Source organism: Urocitellus parryii, chromosome 15 (assembly GCF_045843805.1).
Source record: "Urocitellus parryii isolate mUroPar1 chromosome 15, mUroPar1.hap1, whole genome shotgun sequence".
Lineage (NCBI taxonomy): Eukaryota > Metazoa > Chordata > Mammalia > Rodentia > Sciuridae > Urocitellus > Urocitellus parryii.
The window spans coordinates 25,696,115-25,720,629 of NC_135545.1; the positions used below are offsets into that span (position 1 = coordinate 25,696,115).

The 24,515-nt window shown below is 38.6% G+C and overlaps 1 protein-coding gene across 1 annotated transcript in view; it reads right to left on the reverse strand.

The window, feature by feature from the left end:
* Siah1 (siah E3 ubiquitin protein ligase 1) overlaps positions 1 to 24,256 on the reverse strand; it is a 32,426-nt gene extending 8,170 nt beyond the window's left edge. Inside the window, exon 1 of the mRNA XM_026410228.2 lies at positions 24,087 to 24,256. The gene's annotated coding sequence lies outside the window, so the exon portion shown is untranslated. The remainder of the gene's footprint in view (positions 1 to 24,086) is intronic.
* Positions 24,257 to 24,515: the final 259 nt, after the last annotated feature.

Genomic DNA, 24,515 nt, shown 5'->3' on the forward strand with positions numbered 1-24,515 from the left:
CTTTCTGTGAAAAGACTTTTGCAGTGAGAGTAGTAAACACTAAAGACACATTAAACTCGTTACTTGAACCTCCAAATCGAGATTATATTTTCTTCCCACTCTGGGAAAGCCATCTTAAATAGCCCCATTAAACTTAAGAGTAGCTTGTTTTGTTTTTAAACAAGCATTACCCTTGCCCCATAAAGTCCTGTGAGCCTCAGATATGCATTGCATCAGCTCGAGTGTTCAGAGGTTTAACCTGTCATTACATCATGCTGAGGGAAGCCTTTAAACTTACCAAGACCTGGCAGTGAGTGAACGCAATGCAGGGAATTGTACATTACCAACTTTCAGCAACAAACTTCAACTCTAACCACTTTCCCACCCTATAAATACTGTGTTCAATCGCCTCAAACTCATTTTAATATTAGGCTACACAAAACATCTGTAAGAACAAAAATATAATTGAAAATAGATACTGTCTGCCCCTGGGGCAAATTACTATTGCCTGTGCTTTTTTATAGTCTAACATGTATTCATTCTACCTAGATCCTGAGTTTCTAGAACAGGAGACTTCAAACATTTTATGCAGAGAAACTCCTCCAAACATACCAGGGAACCCAAATGCTTAAAATGAGTGAAGGTTGGTGCCTGATTACCAAGCCCCCAAAGACTACGGAGTCTTGCAGCACTGTCTGAAAACCATTTTTTTTTAAAAAAGAGAGAGTGAGAGAGAGAGGGGGACAGAAAGAGAGAGAGAATTTTTTTTAAATATTTATTTTTTCTTAGTTCTCGGCGGACACAACATCTTCGTTTGTATGTGGTGTTGAGGATCGAACCCGGGCCGCAAGCACGCTAGGCGAGCGCGGTACCCCTTGAGCCACATCCTCAGCCCCTGAAAACCATTAAGGTATGTACAAATCCCTCAAGATAGTAAAGACAAAAGTATATTAAAGTCATATCCAGGCTCCATCACTTCATCAGTTGTAAAACTGGGATATTTCCAGCCACAAATAACTTTCGTCTGGCTTAATTGAGATTAGTAGTTTATGTATATAATGGGTGGTACATATTATAGAATAATTTATTTACCTGAGATCAAACATGTTTGCCTGAGCTCAACCACCATTTTAACTCATTTATTTAGCACAACAAATCCTAATTCCTAATTAGGCAGAATATTTATTTACAATGATTTTAAAAAGAGCTGAAAATTTCACAAAAACTGTATTTTACTAAGTCTATAGAATACAAAATTAATGAAAATCCAAAATTTAGCAAGAGTACTAATCTACCTTACATCTCAAGCCCAATTTGGTATAAAGTTTAAATGGAAATAATCCTTTATTCTTAATTTCACGTGGAAAACTCTTCCTTTTACAAATATCTGTGGGAGTTTTAAATGGAGAAATGAAGTTGAATATGGAAAAAGGACCACCATATATTGTAAAGCAAGTTACAAATAGAAAATGGGACAGGAAAAGAAATCAGGAAGTCTGGGTGGGATAAATGAGTTATCTGTGACATGATACTGGTAATTTTTAGTTATATTTCCTTTTAAAAGAGACAAAAGGAAAACTTGCTTTATAAAGATTAGTCTAGGGTTGGCTCAATGGTACAGCACAGGCTTGTAGTATATACAAGGCTCTGGCTTCAATCCCCTGCATTTCCCACCCCTAAAAAGAAAATGATCATGATTGAAAACAGTCAAACTGAGGGGAAAAAAAATGTATTCTTAATTTAGTAAGAGATAGGATGCAAATACTGCTATACCACCTTTACTTCCCCAAAATTATTCTTAGAAACTACATAATGTTTATTATAAAATGAAGTTACAGGTAGAGGGTAATAGCTCAGTGTTAGAGCACATGCCCAGCATGTGAGAGGCCCGGGTTCAATTTCTAGTACAGAAGAAGGGGGAAAAAATTAATAAAAATAATAGTTATCAGTTAGGAATCTGTATTTTGCATTAGGAATATGAGTTAAATAAAACTTCATTAAAACATTTAGGCCACTGGCGCATGCCTGTAATCCCAGTGGCTCAGGAAGCTGAGCCACGAGGATCGCTAGTTCAAAGCCAGCCTCAGCAACTTAGCAAGGCCCTAAGCAACTCAGGGAGACCCTGTCTCTAAATAAAATATTAAAAGGGGCTTAGTAGTTAAGCATCCCTGGGTTCAATCCCCAGTACCCACTCTCCCCCACCACCACCACCAAAAAATTTCTTTTCTCAGAATTCCTTTTTGGGGGGCTGGGGATGTGGCTCAGGCGGTAGCGCACTCGCCTGGCATGCGTGCGGCCCGGGTTCGATCCTCAGCACCACATACCAACAAAGATGTTGTGTCCGCCGAGAACTAAAAAATAAATATTAAAAATTCTCTCTCTCTCTCTCTCTGTCTCTCCTCTCTCACTCTCTCTTAAAAAAAAAAAAGAATTCCTTTTTGGGAAAAAAAGTGTTTTCTACATTTATTTGACATTATGATAGGTATTATGTCAAAAATGTTTGTTAAATTATAATGTTAAACACTGTTTCTATTTTTAAGACTGAATTGCTTCTCAGGCACTGACAATATCAAGGCAAATCTCCTTAAAAATAACAGCTTCAAGCTGTTTTAAATGCCAAAAGTTAAAAATCAAACATTGTTATAAAATATATTTTTAGTTTCCCAAACCATAGCAAAGCAGTAAGAGAAAATTTTTTTAATTGTACATTTTCCTAAAAGTTTCATTTTTCCTGATAATTCTAAAAACTCAAGCACTAAACTTTAGATACTGAAATATGGTTAATAAAATACAACTGGCATACACCTGTAATCCCAGCTACTGGGGAGCCTGTGACAGGAGGCTCACAAGTTCGAGATCAGCCTCAGCAACTTATCAAGACCCAGTCTCAAGATAAAAAGAGCTGGAGATATATGTAGCTCAGTGGTAAAGCAACCTTACATTCCCCAGCACCAAAATAACAAAAATAATAATAGGAATGAGAAGTCTGTGAGGTAACTAAGTTCAAATACAGAAGAAAAGGGGTTGGGGATATAGCTCAATGTAAAGTTCCCTGGGTTCAATCCCTGAGAACCAAAAAGAAAAAAAAAAAGATTGATATACAAAAGGTAAAAAGTGGGAGATTTGGAGTCACAGAGAAGAGAAGCCTGACTAAAATAAGGCAAATCCCAACAGTTAAAGATTCTTCATTAAAGAGTTAGTAAACCCTAGAGTCTAATAGTTCTCATACTTTATTACGCTTATTAATCATCTAGGGATCCTGTTAAAATGTAGCCTCTGATTTAGTAGGTCCGAAGCTGGACCTGATATTCTACATTTTTAACAAGCTCCTAGGTGTGGCCAATGCCACACATGGAGGCCTTACTGAGTAGCATAGCCTAAAGAACTGAAGAGAACCAATAAGGGAAGAGAAAAATCAGGAGGATAGTACCTCAAAAACAAAGAGAAAACAAGGATTTAAAAAGAAAGACACAGAAAAACAGAGATATGCAGCAATGTTAGGATAAATTATGCTTTATTATATTCTACGGGGAAAATGAATTATCCCTGTAATTAGAAAAAAGAAAGACAAAGAGCAGACATGTTAACCATGCAAGAATTCAAACGTAATACCCATCCATGAACCTTACATCTTAAGAAAATGAATGAGAAATCAAGCCAATCAGATGATTAATCAAAGTAAGTCATTTAAGAAAGGTGAACCTACAGAAAAAGGATTAAAGTCTATGACTCCATTTAAATACACAACACTAAACTGTGGGCATTATAATTACAAATTAGAATGTAAACATTAAAAACTCTGGCAACTGTGATACTATGATTTATAATAAATGTATATTTGATCTTAGTCCCTTTTTCTGGCACACAACTCCTAAAATCCTTATAATCTTCAAAGTGTGTCTTTTTGTGTGCTTGTAAGATGACTGGTGGCTCCAGGAAAGCCTCAAGACAGGGGCTGGTTGCCAAGGGAAACAACCTTGTCATTCAAAAGTTCCCAGCCCATCATTCTGATCTCCAGAAAAGGGAGAGGAGCAAAGCCCAATGATTCTACTTTGTGTAGAATCAGAGACATGAGAAATCGTGCCCTATATGTGTGTACTATGTGTACTATGAATTGAAATGCATTCTGCTGTCATGTGTAACAAATTAGAATAAATAAATAAATGTTTTTAAAAAGGCCAATGATTTATTCAAACATGCTTACATATGAAGCCTACATAAAAATCCCAAACAAGGCTGCTTTGGTGGTACCTACTTGCAATCCCAGCTACTTGGGTGGTCAAGTCAGGAGGACCATGAATTGGGGCAGGGGGGATATGTAACTCAATGGTGAATATGCTTGAGGCTCTGGGCTGTCCTCCCCAGTACCACCAGACAGAAAAACAGGGATAGAGGATTCAGACAGCTTTCCAGATTGCAGGTATATGGAAGTGCTTGGAGGGTGTTGCATGGGAAGCTCGGTTCCCCTTCCCACATTCCTTTCCCTATTCTATCTGGTTGTTTGTGTCCTCCATAATATCACTTAAAATGAATGGGTAAACGTTAAGTAAGGTGTTTCCCTGAAATGTGTGAGCCCTCCTGGCAAATTATCACACTGGAAGAGGGAGTCCTGAGAATACCAATTTACAACCTGGGACTTGCAAAGGTCATTGGAAGTAAGAGAGAGTCTTACTGGCCCGACAGCTTAACCTGTGAGATCTAACTTCAGGCAGATAATGTCAGAACTGAATTACAGGAAACCCAACTGGCATCTGCTAAAGAGTTGCCTCGTAAGTGTGGGACCCTCCACATCTGAGGTTAAATTTTTTAAAAAAGCAGGAAAATGTTTTTTTCCTATTATACACAGCAAGGTATAAATAACTACATAAATATTTTTTTAAATCATATGGTAAGAAATTAATTAATGGCACAGTAACTAACAATCCAGACAAAATGAAGGAGGTAACTGGTGACTTCTGCAAAACCAACCTTGGAAGTATGACTAGAGTTGAAGTCACACTAAAGGTTGAAGGGGATTTGTATGAGACTAACACCTGAGAAGTATGATTGAAAAAGAAGTGTAGGTGATGGCTAGAAGGTCCAGAGAAGCTTTCGATTATTTTATTTCTTCAAATAATAGAGACTAGAATAGAGTAAATGTTACTAAGAGCCCAGTATACAGAAGAGACTGAAATGTGAGCAAGTTCTTGGTAACATGAAGATTTTTAAACTTAAGATTTTTAAACTTAAGACTACACTTTGTTAGAAGAGGGAACTTCTTCCATAGATCAAAGGAGACAGTATGTCTACCTTACGTAAATTGGTCGGGTCAGGTCAATAGGACACTGAGAACAGACTAAAAAATGTATATGTAAATCATCACCTTGGGTCCTCAACCCCCTCCCAATTGTCTTTTCTAGGCCAAAGGAGAATTTGCCATTAACTTAATACATTCTTCAAACTTTAGTATTAGTATTTCTAAAGAATGGCTAAAGTAACTGGCATTATCAAATGCTAGTAAGCATATGGAACCCTGGAATTCATAATTTGCTGGTGGGAATACAAAATAATGCAACCACATTTTCACTCCAGCAGTAAGTAATACTGAACAAACTGGACAAAGGGGCACATGCCTGTAATTTCAGCAATTTGGGAGACTAAGGCAGGAGTATCCCAAGATCAAAGCCAGCCTCAGCAACTCAGAAAGACCCTGTCTCAAAACAAAGGACTGGGAATGTAGTTTTCTTATTCCTGGGTTCAATAGGGGGGAGTTCTAAAAGACAGCATTGGTTTCTTTCCTAATTTCAATTTTACCAGCTATTATCCTTATATTTTTACTATAAGTCTAATCTATAATAACATCAAGAATGAAACCACTACACTAACATTTCCCAAAACAATTACAGTCCATTAACATGTTAATACAATAGGCCAGTTGTGGTGGCACACATCTGTAATCCCAGTGACTCCAGAAGCTGAGGCAGGCGGATTACAAATTCAAGGCTAACCTCAGCAATTTAGCAAGGCCCTAAGCAACTTTGTGAGATCATGTCTCAAAATTTTTAAAAATAATTTTAAAGGGCTAGGCGTACCTCAGTGGTAAAAGTACCCCTGGGTTCAATCCCTAGTACCTCAAACAAAAACTTGTTAATACAATAAGTCCTCCTTATCCATGGGTAATACTACTGTGGATGTCTGAAACTGCAGATTGTGCTGAAACCTACATTTCTCACCAGCCATACATATATACCTATGAAAAACAATTTATCATATATCCTAATCTCAGTTTATAATTTTTCTTTCCTTAAGAAATTCCACCTTTTTGCTTTAAAAAAAAAGCACTTTACAATCTCTCTTTAAGATATATAAATTGCCATCATTAGTATTCTTGCACTCTGGGGCATTACTTGAACATAATAAGCACTGTGATACTGGAAGGACTATATGATACAGTCCATATGACAACTGGGATGGCTACTGGGTGATTAATGGATGGATAGCACATACAGTGTAGATATACTAGACAAAGAGGACACCAAGATTTCATCATGTACTATGTAAAATTACTTCCCCAATTTTCCATTTAATATTTGTTGACCACAGTTAACTGAAACTTCAGAAATTCAAACTATAGATACAGGGGAACTATTATAGTAAAAATTTTTCTTTTCCCACCTGCCAGAATAAAACTTGTACCATTTTCTAATCAACCATTATGCCTCAAGAAAAGTTCATAGTCTGAAGCTATTACCCTCCCTTCCCTCTTCATAGGTTGCTTTAGAACCCTTTTTCTTTGGGAGAATTTTTCATTAGAACATCTAGGTACAGGTTAAACATCCATAAATCTGAAATGCTTTGAAACCTTTTAAAAAGCTTATCTATTTATTTATTTTGGTGCCAGGGGTTGAACCCAAGAGCACTTTAAAACTGAGCCACATTATTCTAAGAGAAACTGAGTTTTTATTTCTAATTTTTTATTGGTTATTGATGGACCTTTATTTATTTTTATTTTTTATATATAGTGCTGAGAATCAAACCCAGTGCCTCACACATGCTAGGCAAGCACTCTACCATGGAGCCACAGCCCCAGGCTGAGAAACTAGTTTTAATTAATTACTTTGATTTTATTAAAATTACTTTTTTGATCTGCTTTTGTCAGTCAACTCTTTTTTGAAAATTACTGAGTACCCCGAAGATCTTTTATGTATTTTATATGTACTGGTACTTATTAGAAATTTAAGCCAAGAAATTTAAAAAATATTTTTAAACATCTTTTTTTTTTTTTTTTTTTTTTTAGTTGTAGATGGACAGCATGCCTTTATTTCATGTGTTTATTTTTTTATGTGGTGCGAAGGATCAAACCCAGTGCCTTATACATGTTAGGCAAGCGCTCTGGTACTGAGCTATGGCCCCAGCCCCTCATTTCCTTTCATATAACATGTAAATGCCTACTACATGTAAAATGTTTATGAAAAAAATAACTGCTTCTCATAACATCAAGAAAAGTGTTGATGTTTTACATATTTACAAATCTCTTTAATGTCTGACTGAAGGAAATAAAATTGCACTTTCATTATTTGTGATGGGGGAGGGGAGGACAAGAGGGCACCAGAGCACATTTTGGGGTAGCAGAAACACATAGGCCTTGATTGGTGTTGGTCACATGGTTGCATACATATCTCAAAAATCTTTGAGCTGTACATTTGAGTAGAAACTTTTAAAAATCAAAGAGAATAAATTTCAAAAATGTAGAAGGACATAAATCACATCATAATAAACCTGATGTGTAAAAAAGAGAAAGCATGGGGATGTAACTCAGTAGTGGAGCTCTCCTGAGCTTTATCCCCAGTACTGCTGAAAACTAAATAAATGGTGGAAGGGGTAGGAACAGGGAGAAAGTATAGGCTAGTCTACACAAATCAGATTAAAAGACAGTGTCGGTGTAAAGCTCTTGGCTCGCAGTGCAAGCACTCACTCTAAGGTTTGCCTTGGCGTCTAGCAAAACAGAAGGGAGGTGATGCGGTCTCATGGCCTGGCTGAACCCCTTTAGATCCCACTTCTTCCCCTGGAGGAAAAGTGGAGGTCAAACAGGCCCCGATACCCTCTCACTGTATACATGTTATGATAACCCTGCTAATAAGGGGATATGTCTGCCATCCAGGATTCAGAGTGGACCATGGAAGAACGGCCCTGTCCCAGGAACTTACTGATTTCTTTTGTCTCAGGCAAAAATTATAATCTCCTGAGTCTCAAGTTTCTCATTTATGAAACAAAAAACTACCAACAACAACAGATTTTTGGACATTATAGGGGATCAAGTACATGAGAACATTCATTATATTGCTAACAAGTGAGTTTTCAGAGCTACACTAGCAACCCTGCCCTGAGAATCATTAATTGAGATCTGCATCATAAACAACAGGATTATACTGAAAACTGTTATTTCAATCTACAGTGGAAAGAGATCCTATACTGGAACATATCTCAATCTGAGATTGTATCTAAACGAGATAAAAGTCACAAGGTTTTCTGTGAAAAAAGCTTTATTAACTAGCACCTACAGACCTCGTAAGGTAAATTTTATCCTCATTTTACAAATGAAGAAATTGAAAACCAGAAAAATTAAGAATAAAAGCAAAGCCAGATTATCTGCTTTGTCTCTAAATCTCTTCTTTAAAATAACCCTAAAAACAGTGTGTATACTCTCCTTGCTCTGGTATAGAATATTTAGTGTAGCATCTAACACATCTTTTCAACACAAAATTTTTCCAAAATTCCCTACATTCTTTAAATCAAATCTTTAAATCAAAATTCTTAATCAAAATACCAAAAAGTAAAGAGCAACAAAAGAAGATGGCCAAATAGGCCTTTCTAACTATTTTATATCACATTACAAAAATTCTTTAATAATTTAAAAAATTTGGAGTACCTGAAATTAAATTATTTAAATTACATCAGCCATAATTACAACATAATCACTACTTCAATATAACCAAGTTTCAATATTTAGAGAAACATCCAAATACTATTCACTTATTTGTGTCCAAGTTGGATTACAACAGTGTACTCCCCTAATTATATTTTATATTCCCTCAAAATGCAAAATTCTAAAACATTCCAGTACATGCTTGCCCTTTTACTCCATCCTGGCATCAAGCTATGCCTTGTAAATCTCACTCATAAAATATGTTGTACCTAGTACTGCAATGTAACATAGGACCTATGCAACTCTGCATTCCATCTAATAAGTATGCTATTACACACATGTACACATAGATAGAACAGAAACATAATCTCAGGACAAAAATTCTTCAACAGATCAAAACTGATAGTAACCTATAAAGAGTTAATAATACTAAGATAAACATGAAAGAAGATTCTGCTTGAGAGACAAAGTTAAGGAAACAGGATAAAAAGTCACATTATTGTCTAATATTTTATGATTGGTGGCTCTTTACTAGTAAAATGGAAGTAATGGAATTTCTCGGAAAGAAATGACATTTAAAAATTCCTGGAGCCTTATTAAAATTATATGCAGCCGGAACAGTTATAATCTTTATGTAAACATTACATCTGAAAGTCTAACCAAACCATTCAGTTGTTTCAACTAAGTATGACACTGCACATGAATTAACAATTCGTACACTAATTTCTTCAAATTAACACAATAGTCTCTAGGAGTTCACATTTCTCTACAAAAGTTAATGTTTAAATACAATAAAAGCTGGGCATGGTGGCATACACCTATAATTACAGCAAGTTAGGAGTCTGAAGCATGAATATTGAAGATTCAAGGCCAGCCTCAGCAACTTAGTAAGACCCTGTCTTAAAAATGAAGGATAAAAAGGTCTGGGAATGTAGCTCAACAGCAAATTACCTTGAGTTCAATCCCCAGTACCACAAAATAAACAAGATTTTTTAAAAACCCAATGTCTTATCTTCCTGTTTTAATATTTAAAAAAATAATATTATCACACTTTGAACCATCTAAATCTACCTGTTAGTCATATAATTGAATGCCATTATTCATATTTATGGTCACAATGATTCCAAGTTGGTACTCCAATTACAGCAGGCTAAACAAAAAAGCCAAGATGGGCCTAATATGTGCATTTGTATGAAGCAAAGCCCAAATGACATCATGATTTTCACTGAAGCATGTATACATTAGTGGGGGGGGGGAGTGCGTGATATTCATACCTCACAGAGCAAATTAGGTCTGCTTAACTCCAAAAGAACCTGTGTGTGGTCAATTCCATAATCTTAAGTTAGTTACAGAATTATCTAAAGATTTAAATTCAGCAGACGCCATTCAGTGTTTTCGTAAATCAGTAATTTAATTTGCAATGGTTTTATAGTTTTATTTATATTTAACTTGACAGTTTAAAACTGTCAGCAATCTCTCTCAGAGCTGATACATCACTAGCTCCTACCTGATAAATTTTGTTCACTGACTCACTGGTCCTTCTCAGCCTCCTTTGATTCCTGTTCTTAACCCCAAAGCTCTTGAAAGTGGGAGTTGCCAATAGCTCTTTTCTTATCTACCTTGGTGACTTTAATGGTCCCATTCAGTCTCCAACCCCCACCCCCACAGTACTAGGGACTGAACCCTACACGCACTTTACCACTGAGACATATCACAAGCCCTTTTCTTTTGTTATTATATTATTTCAAGAGAGGGTCTCCCTAAGTTGCCCAGGCTGGCCTCAAAACTGCAGATCCTCTCCCCTTAGCCTCACTGGGATTATAGGCGTGTGCCACAGTGCCACTAGTCTTAATAGTTTTAAATTCCACCAATATGCCAAGAACTTAATTTTTTTTTCCTTCAGCCCCGAGTTAAAAACAAAATTTTTTAAAAACTCTCCAGATTTGTCCTAAACCTTGGACATGGAAAGGACCAGAGTTCAACTATATCAAAGACCCTGTACCCTAGCCTTCCTCTTTCCAACTGACAGCAACTGTATCCTGCCAGTTACACCACAAATCTAAATCAACGAGGGAATCGTACTGTCCCTCCCTTAAAAATATATTCAGAATCAAAAAACCCCATACCTTCCCCTCCTACTACCATCTAGTTCAAGCCATCATTATCTCTTACCCAGATTATTACAATATCTTCCTAACCAAGCTCCCTGTTTCTTTGTCTCCCACCCTCATGCCTTAATATGTTCTAAGCACAGTGATCAGATTAATCCAATTCAAATTTCTATCAGATATCACTCCTTTGCTATATACTCACTCTTCACTGGCTACCCCTATCTGAGTAAAAGTTAAAACCTAGAAATCACAAGGCCTACACAATATGATTATGCACTCCTAATAATCTGACTTTATCTCCTACTTCTTTCCTTTCTACCCACTGTACTCCATGAAATACTAGTTTACTTCTTTAGGCCTCTGCCTTATAATACTTTTCTCCTGGATATGCCTGTGACCATCTCCCTCACTTTCTTCAAATCTCTGATTTATACATTGGTTTCTCAAAGAGACCCTATTCCTGTTTAAAAATAGCAATCTGTGCCCTACCCAGAAAACCCTTCATTATGCAATCCCAAGTCTTTGCAATATTCCACCCTTCCTCCTCTTTCCTTCCCTCTCCGCCCAATTCCTTTCTCTACCCTTTCCCCCAAATATATTACATTCTCACAGGATATAAAGAGTTAATTTATTTATTAACTTTTATATCTGTTGTAGATCCCCCTTGGCTCCCCAAAGAGTGGCTTGGAAGGTGAGAAAACACAATGCCTGGCAATCAATAAATATTTGTTGAATGAATAGATAGAAAACAAAAGAGCTCTGGACTTTTAAACAGCAATATTCAAAGTTACAAAGCAATATACCAATGTTTTTTTCCAAAAAATGTAAATAATTTAAATAAATAGAAAATAATTATCATCCTAAAATTCTACACCAAATCAAATTATCCTTAAATGCTGAGAGCAGAGTAATGATACAAAGTTTCAAAACATTACCTCCCCTAGGTATGTTCTCAGGAAGGAACTAAGAAAAAGAATAGGAGTCACAATAAACAGAAGACTAAACTCAAGGAATACTGAGAATAATGACAACTTTATGCTAGAGGAACACAGCAACCTAAGGCCTGCAAACAAACTGAATGAACATTTAGACAGGTGGGAAGGGATGTGGGGTAGTAATTAAGAGTAATCGCATGCAAAATGAAGAAGAAGAAGAAAGAAAAAAGAAAGAAAAAAGAAACACTAGTTATAAAAAATACAAATTAAACAGGGCAGGGCAAAAGATAATCACAGTTTATCATATGGCTCAGAGGCAAAGAAATTTAATGCAAAATAATCAGCTAAAAGAGGTAAAGTTGCTCTGAAAAGGAAAAAAACTTTGCCAAATTATTGATTCTAAACTGTGTGCATGTAAAAAAGTTCAAAAACTTGATATGAGAAATGCCACAAACTGCATGCATTAGTAAAGAAATGACATATAAATTTATTTTCAAAGATTTGATTCCAAGTTTTGGCAAAGAAATAGGTATAGAGTTTCTCCTACACCTTTGGGAATATCTACTATGAAGGCCCCTCATGATTTGGCAGTTTGTATCAAAAATATCAAGTATGCCCTTCAACCAAATAGTTATTTCTTCCCAGTGTTCTCCTTCTAATTTTCATATGTTACAAAGGCATATACATAAATATGAATGCCTACAGCAATCCTGTCTATAATAACGGATAAGGTAAAAACAGCCTTATCTTAATAGAATATTTTTTCTTTTTGTCTTCTTTTTCTTTTTTTAAACAAGAGGGACCCATATTTAGCCTAAAATACTTATACTGAGCAAGGGCTGAGGCCCTAGGTTCAACCTCCAGCACAACATACAAAAAATAGTAATAATAAAAAAAATGGGTAGACTAGAAAAAAAGCCACAGAATACACAGACCAAAACCTTATTTGTTAAAAGAAAAAACACATATACCCATTGATACATATATCTATGCATGTTAAGTACCAAATAACAGAACAGAAAAGAAACTAAAATGACAGCTAAATTTCGGAAAGTGGTTTAAAAATTTAAAATGCTAGAATATACAAGGGGAGAATCAGAAACCAAGAGATGGAACCACCAAAGGACAGACAGACCATCAAGAACTGCAAGATACAAACTCTAAGCACAAGCTACTTCATTTGGAATTTCCCAGTTCAAACTCAAATAGTTACTAACAGGTGATAATCATTTAATGGGAAAATACCTATATGAATTTAAGTCAGATAAAAGCAATTAATCTTAACATACTCATGGCTCAAAGGAAAAAAATACACAAACAGGTCACACAAATGCCTATAATGGCTACTTTTCAAAAATCAGATCACAAATGATTATGGGGAACAGATGGGTCCATTTCTGTATTTCTCAAGTAATCATAAAACATAAGATTAGTAATAAAAAAGGATTTTAAGCTTGGCATGGTGGTATTCGCCTGTAACCTAAGCAGCAACTCTGGAGGCTGAGGCAGACTGAATCCAAGATTAAGGCCAGTTGTAATTTAGCGAGGCCCTAAGCAATTTAGGGAGACCCTGTCTCAAACTTTAATAAAACAGACTGGGGATACGGCTCATGGTTAAGCATCCCTGAATTCAATCACCGATATTTAAAAAAAAAAAAAAAAAAACTACTCTTTAAACTTTTTAACGCCTATTTCATCATGTCCCCAAATTTTCCTGCTACACTGCTGGCAACTTTCCATGCAAAACAAAACACTTTATAAAATTAACAGCTGATTGCAGGGTTGGTGTTGTAGCTCGGTGGTACAGTACTAGAGTGCATGAGGCCCTGGGTTTCCATCTCAAGCATCGCATGCATCTCTCTCTCTCTCTCTCTCACACACACACACAGAGACACACAGACACACACACACACGCAAATGTGCACTGCTTCCATTTTTTTTCTTGGATACTTGGAGAAAATATAAAAAAACAGTCTATTCACAAAAACATATTTTGTGCACATTTTATACATTTCAAATCTTAAATTTAGCATTTTAAAGATAAAACAAAATGAAATTTGTCTGATTGCTGACCCACAAAATTGAAAAAAGTCTGCAGAAATTATCTTAGATATGCAGTGACAAGACATCTGAAGTTGTCCAAAACAATGCTACATCACAGCCCTTGACAAATCTTTAAAGTTGCCTTACCTACTAAGCCTGAGCATCAGTCAAATGCAAAAAAGCAGGAGTTGAAATTCAGAGACAAACCAGCAAGTTTTTAACCATTTAAGAATTACTTCAATTTAGTTAAACCAACTACTGAAGTAATCTTTCCAAGGTAGTCTTTATAGAGAATGATAACTATAACAAGTACAGTATAATATTTCCTGTAAAATGCAAGATTGACCAGGCATAGGTGTATAGGTAGCACATACCTGTAATCCCAGCAACTCCAGAGGCTGAGGCAGGAGGATTGCAAGTTCAAGGTCAGCCTAGGAAACTTAGTGAGACCCAGCCTTAAAACAAAAATTTTAAAAGGGCTAGATGTATGTATCTCACTGGTAAAGCACTTGTTTAGCAAGCTCAAAACTCTGTGTTCAATCCCCAGTACCACAAAGAAGAGAGAGAGAGAGAGAGAGAGAGAGAGAGAGAGAGAGAGAGAGAGAGAGAGAGAGAAAGGGAGAGAGACAGATACATATACATAGAAGAGCATTGAATTCTTTTTAAGAAAAGTCTTCTCACCAACATTATCTGTTTTATAAACACAGATTAGTTCTCAAAAGGTTTTCTTCTTCTAGTTCATGTGCCCAAGCCCCCTGTTCATAACAGAGCAAACAAAAAATGTATAAACAAAAATCGCAAATAAATTCAACATGTTTGGGCAACCTCAAAACTAATGAAAGATCTTTGCCAGGATCATCCTGGTCCCCTACCCGGATCATTCAACCTAGAGTTTCTGAAGATTTACAAGGAGTAAAAATATATGGAAGTGCTGCGACACGCAGTTCATTCAACTGATAACCTTATCAGGGACAAACTAGGTAATGTCTCCGAATTTCACAAATGTTGAGTGACAGAAGTCAAAGAGACAAAAAAGAGTACATACTGTATCGTTCCATTTATATAAAGTATAAAACCAATCTATGGTGTTAAAAGTCAAGAGGTGAGGGGTGGGATGGGCAGGAGAGCAGGTAATCAGATGGACAAAGAAGGGGACTTCTTGTTCTGCTAATGCTCTGCGTCTTAATATGGTATGCTCATTACAATAGTGTGTTCCCTTTGTAAAAATTCACTAAGGTGAGTATACATAAAATGATGCTTTTTCTATGTATTTATGCTACGTATTAACAAAAAAATTGACACTTAGGAAATAAAGTGTCTTATAATTATTGTAGGTAATTTGCCTAGAATCTCTTTGAACAACCCAATCAGATATCATCACCAGCTAACCCTTCAAGATTCTTAACCTGTCTCTACGCTTTAAGAGTGCCACAGTATAGTACCCGTATAATGTCTAACTATAATGTCTACTTTTTTTTTTTTTTTTTTTTTTTTTTTTTTTTTTTTTTTTTTTTTTTATAGAGAGAGTGAGAGAGGAGGGAGGGAGAGAGATAGAGAGAGAGAATTTTTAATATTTATTTTTTAGTTCTCGGCAGACACAACATCTTTGTTGGTATGTGGTGCTGAGGATCGAACCCGGGCCGCACGCATGCCAGGCGAGCGCACTACCGCTGAGCCACATCTCCAGCCCCTAATGTCTACTCTTAATGTCTAATTATTTAATGTCTACTCCTCAAACTGAGGACTTCACCTCTACATCCTTGAGAAAAGACAATGGAAGCCAAAGCAAACTATCTTATCTTCCCATCAACAAGAATACAAGCTAACTTGCCATTTTCTTCCCTCCCTTTAGAATGAGTAAACCTGAACTTCTTGGGCTCTGCCCCTACTCTTCTAAGACTTCACACTTCTATCTTACATCAATCTTTCCCTCTTTCTCTACTGGGTCATTTCCTTTACCACACAAACATGCACCAATATATACGATCTGGCTTCTGTGACACTGTATGCCCAATTTTCCTTTTACCTCATTGGATTATTTGAGCTCTCTCATAGACATTTCAAATACAACAAAAAAAGAATTCTGAATTTTACTGCTATCATTGTCTCATCATCCCCTCCAATCTTTTCCATCTTGGTAAATGGCACATGATCCACACAGTCGCTCTGGCCAGAAACCTAATTCCTTCCTTCATATCTGATTCATCAATAAGTCCTGTTGAGACCAAAATATATCTCAAACCCACCCACTTCATCTTTACTGTCACCACTTTAATCCTAGTTCTAATCAACTACATCTGATTAAAGAAACAGTCTTCTAATCAGTCAAGTCTCTGAACAGCTAAACCAATATTTAAAAAAAAAAAGTAGCCGGGCAAAGTGGCACACACCAACCTCAGCAAAAGTGAGGCAATAAGCAACTCAGTGAGACCCTGTATCTAAATAAAATACAAAATAAGGCTGGGGATGTGGCTCAGTAAGTGCCAGAGTTCAATCACACACACACACACACACACACACACACACACACAGTGGATTACATTATCCTTTAATTAAAATTTTTGGACAGTTTCACATTCCTTGCTTTGACTCTAAAGGATCTAATTCCTGCCTGTTTCTCCTCCCTTATACAACTACTTCAGCAATACTCTTGGAGAACAATCCAAGATCCTCCAGCTTGAAGGGTCTTTACCAGGCTGTTCCTTCAGTCTGAGGTGCTCAGTGCTTCTTCCCTTCAAAGGGCTCATTATCTTTTTATCTTCCTTTAAATGTCACCACCTCAGACAGCAGTCTCCCTCCCATTCCCGCCTTGTAATTTTGTCTTTCTTTCCTCAACAGAACTTAAATGGCTAAAACTAAATTTTTAAATTATTTAAATAGCACTTTCTATGTGTTAGAAAACATGGTTTTAGGGCAAAAGTAGGCAGGGTCCCTGCTTTCAAGGATCTCAAAGTCACAAAATTTAAGACAGGAGCCAAAGACACGTGTAGATCTAACTCTCCTCTTAACCACTCAATTATACTGCCACTTTAACATTAGGACATTGAGGGGTGAGGGGAGCATCAATATACTTAATAGCTGTTCATGTGCTAATGGAAACTACAGCTTAGAGAGGTTAAGTAATCTGCCAAAGTAGCACAGATAAACATTTGAGAAATTAAATACAATCATGAGCAATGGTACAGAAATGTAGAGAAACATTCAAGGAACAGAAGAATCCAGTTTTGAATAGGTAGGGCAAAGAGGAAAAGTTGGCCCAGCATGCTGGTGCATGCTTACAATCACAACAACAACAACTCTGGAGGCTGAAAGAGGATCACAGGAGGAGTTCAAGGCCAGCCTCAGCAACTTAGCAAGGCCCTAAGCAACTTAACAAGACCCTGTCTTAAAATATATAAAAAGGGCTGGAGGTATGACAGTGATTACACACCTCTGGGTTCAATTCTTTCTCACCCTCCTCCCCCCAAAAAAGAGGAAAAGCTGGTGATGAGGCTGGAAAAGTATATTAGCAACAGTGGGAAGACACCAATCATCAATGATTATTTATTGAACAACAACTACGTGCCCAAAAAAATGCTAAACTCTAGATAAACAAGGGTAACCAAGACCAAGTCTCACCAAGATTATAATCTATTGTTGGAGGCCAAGAAAAAAAGAACAAAATTCACAATTCAGGAGTATACAAGTTACAGAAGGAACAACAGTGTGCTAAAGTAACACAGAGATGGCTTCCAGTTCATTTCAGAGTTAAGGGAAAGCTTCTCAACTACAGAGGTCTAGGCTATTACAGAGTTTAGAAAGAGGAATTTGCAAGTATATGGTCCAAAAGGCAGGGGAGGAACACGAAGGACCAGATCAAGAGAGGATCTGTACTTACTAATCATGTCAAGAAACTTACAATTTCACACTTACAGCTAAAGTCAGGTTCATCTATTAGAAACTCACTTAACTGAAGAAAGAACTGACTGGATGCTACAGGGACCAAAAGCAGGCTGACAGTTCAAGGTAAAAAGAGAAGGACTGAATGTAGATGTGAGAGAAGCAATACTAACTTTGAGATAATTAGACAAATATTTGCAAAAGATTTATCTGACAAAGAACTATTACCCAAAATACAGAATTCTTAAAACTCATGAAGAAAATAACCTATTTGATTTACAAGTGGGCAATGACTCTAACTAACACCAAAGTTATACAGATGGTAAACAGCATATGAAAAGTATTCTACATCACCTCATCAGGGGAATGCAAATAAAAAACAATAAGATATCACTATGTACCATAAGAATGGCCAAAATACAAAAAAAAAAAAAAAAAACCCACAATCACCAAATACTAGCATGGATGTAGAACAACAGTAATTCTCATTCGTTGCTGGTGAGAACATAAAGATACAGTCATTTTGGAAGACAGTTTGGGAGTTTATTAACTAAGCATACTCTTTATCATAGGATCCAACAACTATACTCTTTGCTATTTACCCCAAAGGAATTAGTTCCATACAAAAGCCTGCACATGGATGTTTATAGCAATGTTATTTATAACTGCCAAAATTTGAAAGGAACCAAGATGTCCTTCAGTAGGTGAATAAACTGATTTATTCACCTAGACCAATGGAGTGTTATTCAGCATTAAAAAGAATGAACTTTCTAGCCATGTAAAGACTTGGAGAGCTCCATGACTATAATCCCGGCTCAGGAGTCCCTCAATTTCAAGGCCAGCCTGGTCAACTTACAGAAACCTTGCCTCAAAAATGAAAATTAATAGTGCTGCAAATAAGGGCTAGGGTTGCAGCTCAGTGGTAGAGCGCTTGCATCACATATGTGAGACCCTGGGTTCGATCCTCAGCTCCACATAAAAATAAATAAAAATGAAGAAATTGTGTTCATCTATAACTAAAAAAATATTTTTAAAAAGAGTGCTGGGAATATAGCTCAGTGATAGAATGTCCCTGAGTTTAATCCCCAGTACCATGAAAAAAAAAAAGACATGAAGGCTGGGTGCAGTGATGCAGGCCTGTTATTCTGGCAACACCATAGCTGAAGCAGGAGAATCACAAGTTCAGGCCAGCCTCAGCAACTTAGAACTACTGTCTCAAAAGAAAAAGAGCTGGGCTGGGGATGTGGCTCAAGTGGTAGTGCGCTCGCCTGGCATGCCTGTGGCCCAGGTTCAATCCTCAGCACCACATACAAAGATGTTGTGTCCGCCGAAAACTAAAAAATAAATTCTCTCTCTCTCTCTCTCTCTCTCTCTCTCTCTCTCAAGAAAGAGAGCGAGCTAAGGATATAAAACTCAAGGGACGAGCACCCCTGGGTTCAATTTCCAGGACCACAAAAAAGACAAGAAACTTAAAATACATACTGCTAAGTGAAAGAAGTCAATCTGAAAAGACCACACACACTGTACAAAATTCCAACTATGACATTCTGCAAAAGGCACAACTATGATGAGAGTAAAAAGATTAGTGGTTAGAAGGGCGAAAAGGTGGGATTTTTAAACCTGAATGTTTTCATGAATTGTGTTCAACTCATTATGTTACTCCAAATCCATAAAATGTATAACACCAAGAATAAATCCTAAAACTATGAATAACCATGAGTAACAAATGTATCAATGTGGTTTAAATGATTATATGTACCATCTCTGGTAAAGGGGAAGGGGCTAAATGGGAAACTTTGGTATTCTGCTCAATTTTGCTATGAACCTACAGGTACTCTTAAAAGTCAATTAAAAAAAAAAAACTGTACAAGAGAATTTACAGGTCTACGATACAATCAACAGAGATCTGAGCCAGCTGTAGTAGAACATGCCCGTAATCCCTGACTCAGGGAGACTGAGACAGAAGAATCACAAGTTTCAGGACAGCCTAAGCAACTTAGGAAGAACCTGTCTCAAATTTTTTAAATGTGGGGATGTAGTTCAGTAGTGAAGCACCACTGAGTTTAACTCCCTGAACCAAAATAAGTAAATGATCTGAGAGTCATTAGAATATAGACTGTTGTAGGTGAGGAAATAAATAAGCCCTAAATAAAGCACTAAAAAGAGGATATAGAAATTAAAAAAACAATTTTTGCCCTATGTAGCAGCAGATGTTAAAACCCAAATAAAACCAAATCATTTGAAATACATTAGAAATACTATTTAAAAGAACTATTTTTAAGAATATTTATTGTAGCCAGGCCCAGTGGCACTGCCTATAATCCCAGCAGCTCAGGAGGCTGAGGCAGGAGAATCACAAGTTCAAAGCCAGCCTTGGCAATTGAGCCTCTCAGCAAGACCCTGTCTCAAAATTTTTTATAAAAAGGGCTGGGGATGTGGCTCAATGGTAAAGTGCCCCTGTGTTCAACACCTCTGGTACCAAAAAAGAAAACCAGAAAAAAAAAAATTATTGTTAAGAACAAATTCATCCCCAAGTTCTTCAGGGTTCTTTTAGGGGTGGAAGTGGAATTCTGAAATTTCATATAGATCTTGTTGAAAATTAAAGTCTGTACCAAAAAATATTCAAAATTTAACATTTAACAAGAAGTATATAAAAATTCAATAATTTATAATACAAGAAAAATCTAAGAGCTGGAATTGTGACTCAGCAGTAGAGCATTTGCCTGGCATGTGTGGGCCCTCGGTTTGATCCTCAGCACTGCATATAAATAAATAAGTACAATAAAAAAAAATCTACTGACAACTAAAAAATATTTTAAAAAAATAAAGGAAGAAAGAAAAATCCGCAATAGACCTCTTTAAGCAAAAAAAGGACTTCTGAACTTTAAAACTGACATAATACAATGTAAGCAGTCACCTAAAACTTTATGAAGTTATTAAACTTACTTTGTTACTCTCATTATATCAGATCAGTTTTCAAAATACCTTACTCACTGAAAATAAAATCCTATTCATCATATTATTACCAGATAATTATTTCTTTTGTAAACCTTCCCCCCAAAAAATACTGAGGACTGAACCCAGGAGGGCTGAGCTATATCCCCAAACCTTTTTATTTTTAGACAGGGTCTTCTTACTAAGCTTCACAGGCTGCCCCTGAACTTTCTTCGATCCTCCTGCCTCAGCCTCCTGAGTAGCTGGGATTACAGGTACATGTCACTATACTCAGATCTTTTAATTTTAATCTAATATTATTTTTTAATTACATTGTAAGAAAATTCTATAGTAATTTTGGAAAAATTTCTTGAGCCAGGTTTGGTGGCATATGCCTATAGTTACAGCAACTCGAGGCTGAGGCTGGAGAATCACAAGTTCAAAGCCAGCCTCAGCAATTTACCTAGGCCCTAAACAATTTAGTGAGACCCTAACTCAAAATAAAAATGAAAAATGAGAAGGGTTAGGGATGTGGCTCGTTGGTAAAGTGACCCTGACGGTTCAATTCCCATTTAAAAAAAAAAAATTACTGGGCATAGTGGCACATGCCCATAATCATAGCAGCTTGGGAGGCTGAAGCAGGAGGAATATTAGTTCAAAGCCAGCCTCAGCAAAAGCAAGACATTAAGCAACTCAGGTATACCCTAACTCTAAATAAAATACAAAATAGGGGGCTGGGGATATAGCTCAGTTGGTAGGGTGCTTGCGTCACATGCACAAGGCCCTGGGTTCAATCCCCAGCACCACCAATTAAAAAAAAAAACAAAAAAACACAAAGTAGGGCTGGTGATGTGGCTCAATGGCTGAATAGCCCTGAGTTCAATCCCTGGTACCTGGCCTCCAACAACAACAACAAAAACGTATGCAAATTAAATAGATATAAACTGAACTACATTTGTTCTAAATTTGTATTTTGTACAACACTTACCATGAGTTCACGGTTCTATTAATTATACTATATTTCAGTTTAAAATATGAAATGTTACTAAACTATGCTAGAAAGATGTTAAATGGGTCATTTAAACCGTTCTACAATATATAAAGAAAAATTTTGTGCAAACTAGGGAAAAAAATCTGGACAGAATAGCAACTAAACGTCCCAGATTACAGAAATTCACCCTCATTTAAATTCCCAGAATGAAAAAGTACAACTACTTTGTGTAAATAACTTTTGAGTCTCAAAATCTGTCAGAAAATTCGAACAGCTAACCAAAATCCTACACACCTATAATCCCAGCAGCTTGGAAGACTGAGGAGGATCTAAATTCAAGGCCAGTCATAGCAACTGACAGAGGCCCTAAGCAAATTAGTGAGACCCTGTTTCAAAATTAAAAACAAAAGGGATGGGGATGTAGCTCAGTAGTAAAGTGCCCCTGGATTCAATTCCCAATATTAAAAAAAAAAAAAAAAGTTACCAGATCATTACATTTGTCAGGTTATACTTTGCTCTTCAGTACCTTCTAAAGGAGACAGGGATACCACAGATACCTAATGATCAATTAAAGGGACTCAATGTTCCACTTTTCCAAGTTAGTTAACTAAAACTGCTAAAAAGAAACTTAATTTTAATCAACTTGACTTTCTAAATTCCAGACCTACAAGATCCATTCAAATCCCCCATCATGATAATATCCAAAATCATCTCAGAAAGTGTATCAACTTATCATTTAATTCTCCTTTTCAACAACAAAATATACTGAGAAAAACACAGCACTAATGATTTACAACATGATTTCACAAATTCCAATCTATGCACTTCAAACATATCCAGCATGCTAAGATAACCTACTTATTTATTTTTGGTGTGAACCCAGAGGCTTTGCCACTGAGCCACATATGGCCTTGCTAAATTGTTGAGGCTAACCTTGAACTTGCAATCCTCCTGCTGCCTCAACATCCCCAGTCGTTGGGATTACAGGCATGCATAACATCTTTAGTTATCAAACTAACTTGATGCCCTAGTATCAAGCATTTGTTGCACACTTACTATGGGCCTGCCATTGATCTAAGCACTTGAGCTATTTTCATCTCAATTCTCAACCATGCTTGAAGTGCTGTCATTACACCCATTTTGCAGATAAGGAAAACGAAGTACAGAAAGGTTAAGTATACTGCCCAAGGTCACAAACCGGTGGGGCAGGATTCGGATCAAAGGGGACAATCTGACTTCAGAGCCAGTGTTCCCAACTCTTAATTTATGAAAAGAGCTAACAATTGACCCCTGAGAGCCGCTTAGCAAGAAATGGTGAATGCTCATCTGGTAAGAAACGGACAATCACACCAGTCCTAATATCCCTGTTCCTGACTTCTTTGACTTTGACAAATCAACTACACAAACTGGACTTTTTTGAATGTCAGAGCAAACATTCTGCATCTTTCCAGGAACCAGAGGTGGCAAAGAAAAACCTGCGAATCGATATGGTCCAGGTTACCAACATTCCTAAGTTATACATCTGGGAGAGTCGAGAAAGGACCCCACAGTCCTCGGGGAAGGAAGCCTAGGAAAAGCAGGGTTTATAATAAAAAGCTAGAGCTGCCTTGGCAAGTCGTTCATGCGCTCTCCTCTTTAATGACATAAACAAGGGAGGAGGCTGCATTCTTCCCACTGCACAATGAAGGCTCAGGGCGAGAGAGAGGAAGAACGCAGCACCACCGGGACGACTCCGGCCGGGGGTCTCGGGCAGGGAGTGGAGACCAAGGCGGCCGCGGCGCCCCGCGCGGCCCCAGCCTCCCGGGGCCGCGGGGAGGGGCCGGAGGAAGGGCCGGCTGCTGCCCGCACTCAGCTGACCTCCGCCATGTTGGCCACACACCCCGGGACCCTCCACAACAAAGGCCGGCGCCCGGGCGCGGGGCGCACCAGGCGCCTCCCCTGGCCGAGCCCGCCTCCGGGCGCGCGGGGGCCGAGACGCCATCGAGGCCCTTCCCCAGCCCGTGGCCCCGCCGCGCCGGGCCGACCCCCACCCGCAGCCCCGCCGGCCCGGGGCGCAAGGGGCGGGGGCGGGGGCGAGCGGCGGCAGCGGCGGGCAGGGGAGGGGCGGGGGGCGGCGCTCGGCGGTCGGGCGGCCGGGCTCCGGCCGAGACAAAGGCGCCGCGGCGCAGAGGACTGCCCGCGTCCCGTCCCTGACCGCGCAATCCGGCCCGGCCAGGCTCAACCGCCCGCCGCCATTACCGGGCCTGGGAACCCTCCTCCCGGAGAGCCCCTCACTGCCGGCTCCTCCCTCCAGGCCGGGCCCCACTTACCTGTGGGCGGAGAGCGCGCCTCGGACCCCGGTCCTGGCTCAAACGCGCTCCGTCACCAACCGCCGCCACCGCGGGCAGCGCCACCGCCTCTCCCCCGCGCCGAGACCGACGGGACACCCCGGGCCGCCGCCGCCGCTCGAGAGCGCGCCCCGCCACGGTCGCCACGGCTCCCCCCTAGCCGCCGCCGCCGCCGCCGTTTCGCGCGTCCTCGAGCCCGCCGCGCGCTCCCGCTAAATACCACACACTGCGGCGGCCGCCATGAGGAGGCGCGGTCCCGCGCGCTGGGAGCCCCGAGGGGGCGGGGCTTCCCGTGGGTGCGCAGGCGCAGAGGCGCTGGCGCTGCCGGCGGCGGCGGCGGCGCCCGGCACAAATAGCGCGGTGCGCGTCTGCCAGGGCGGCGGTTGGCCCTCCAGCTCATGGGTTACTGTG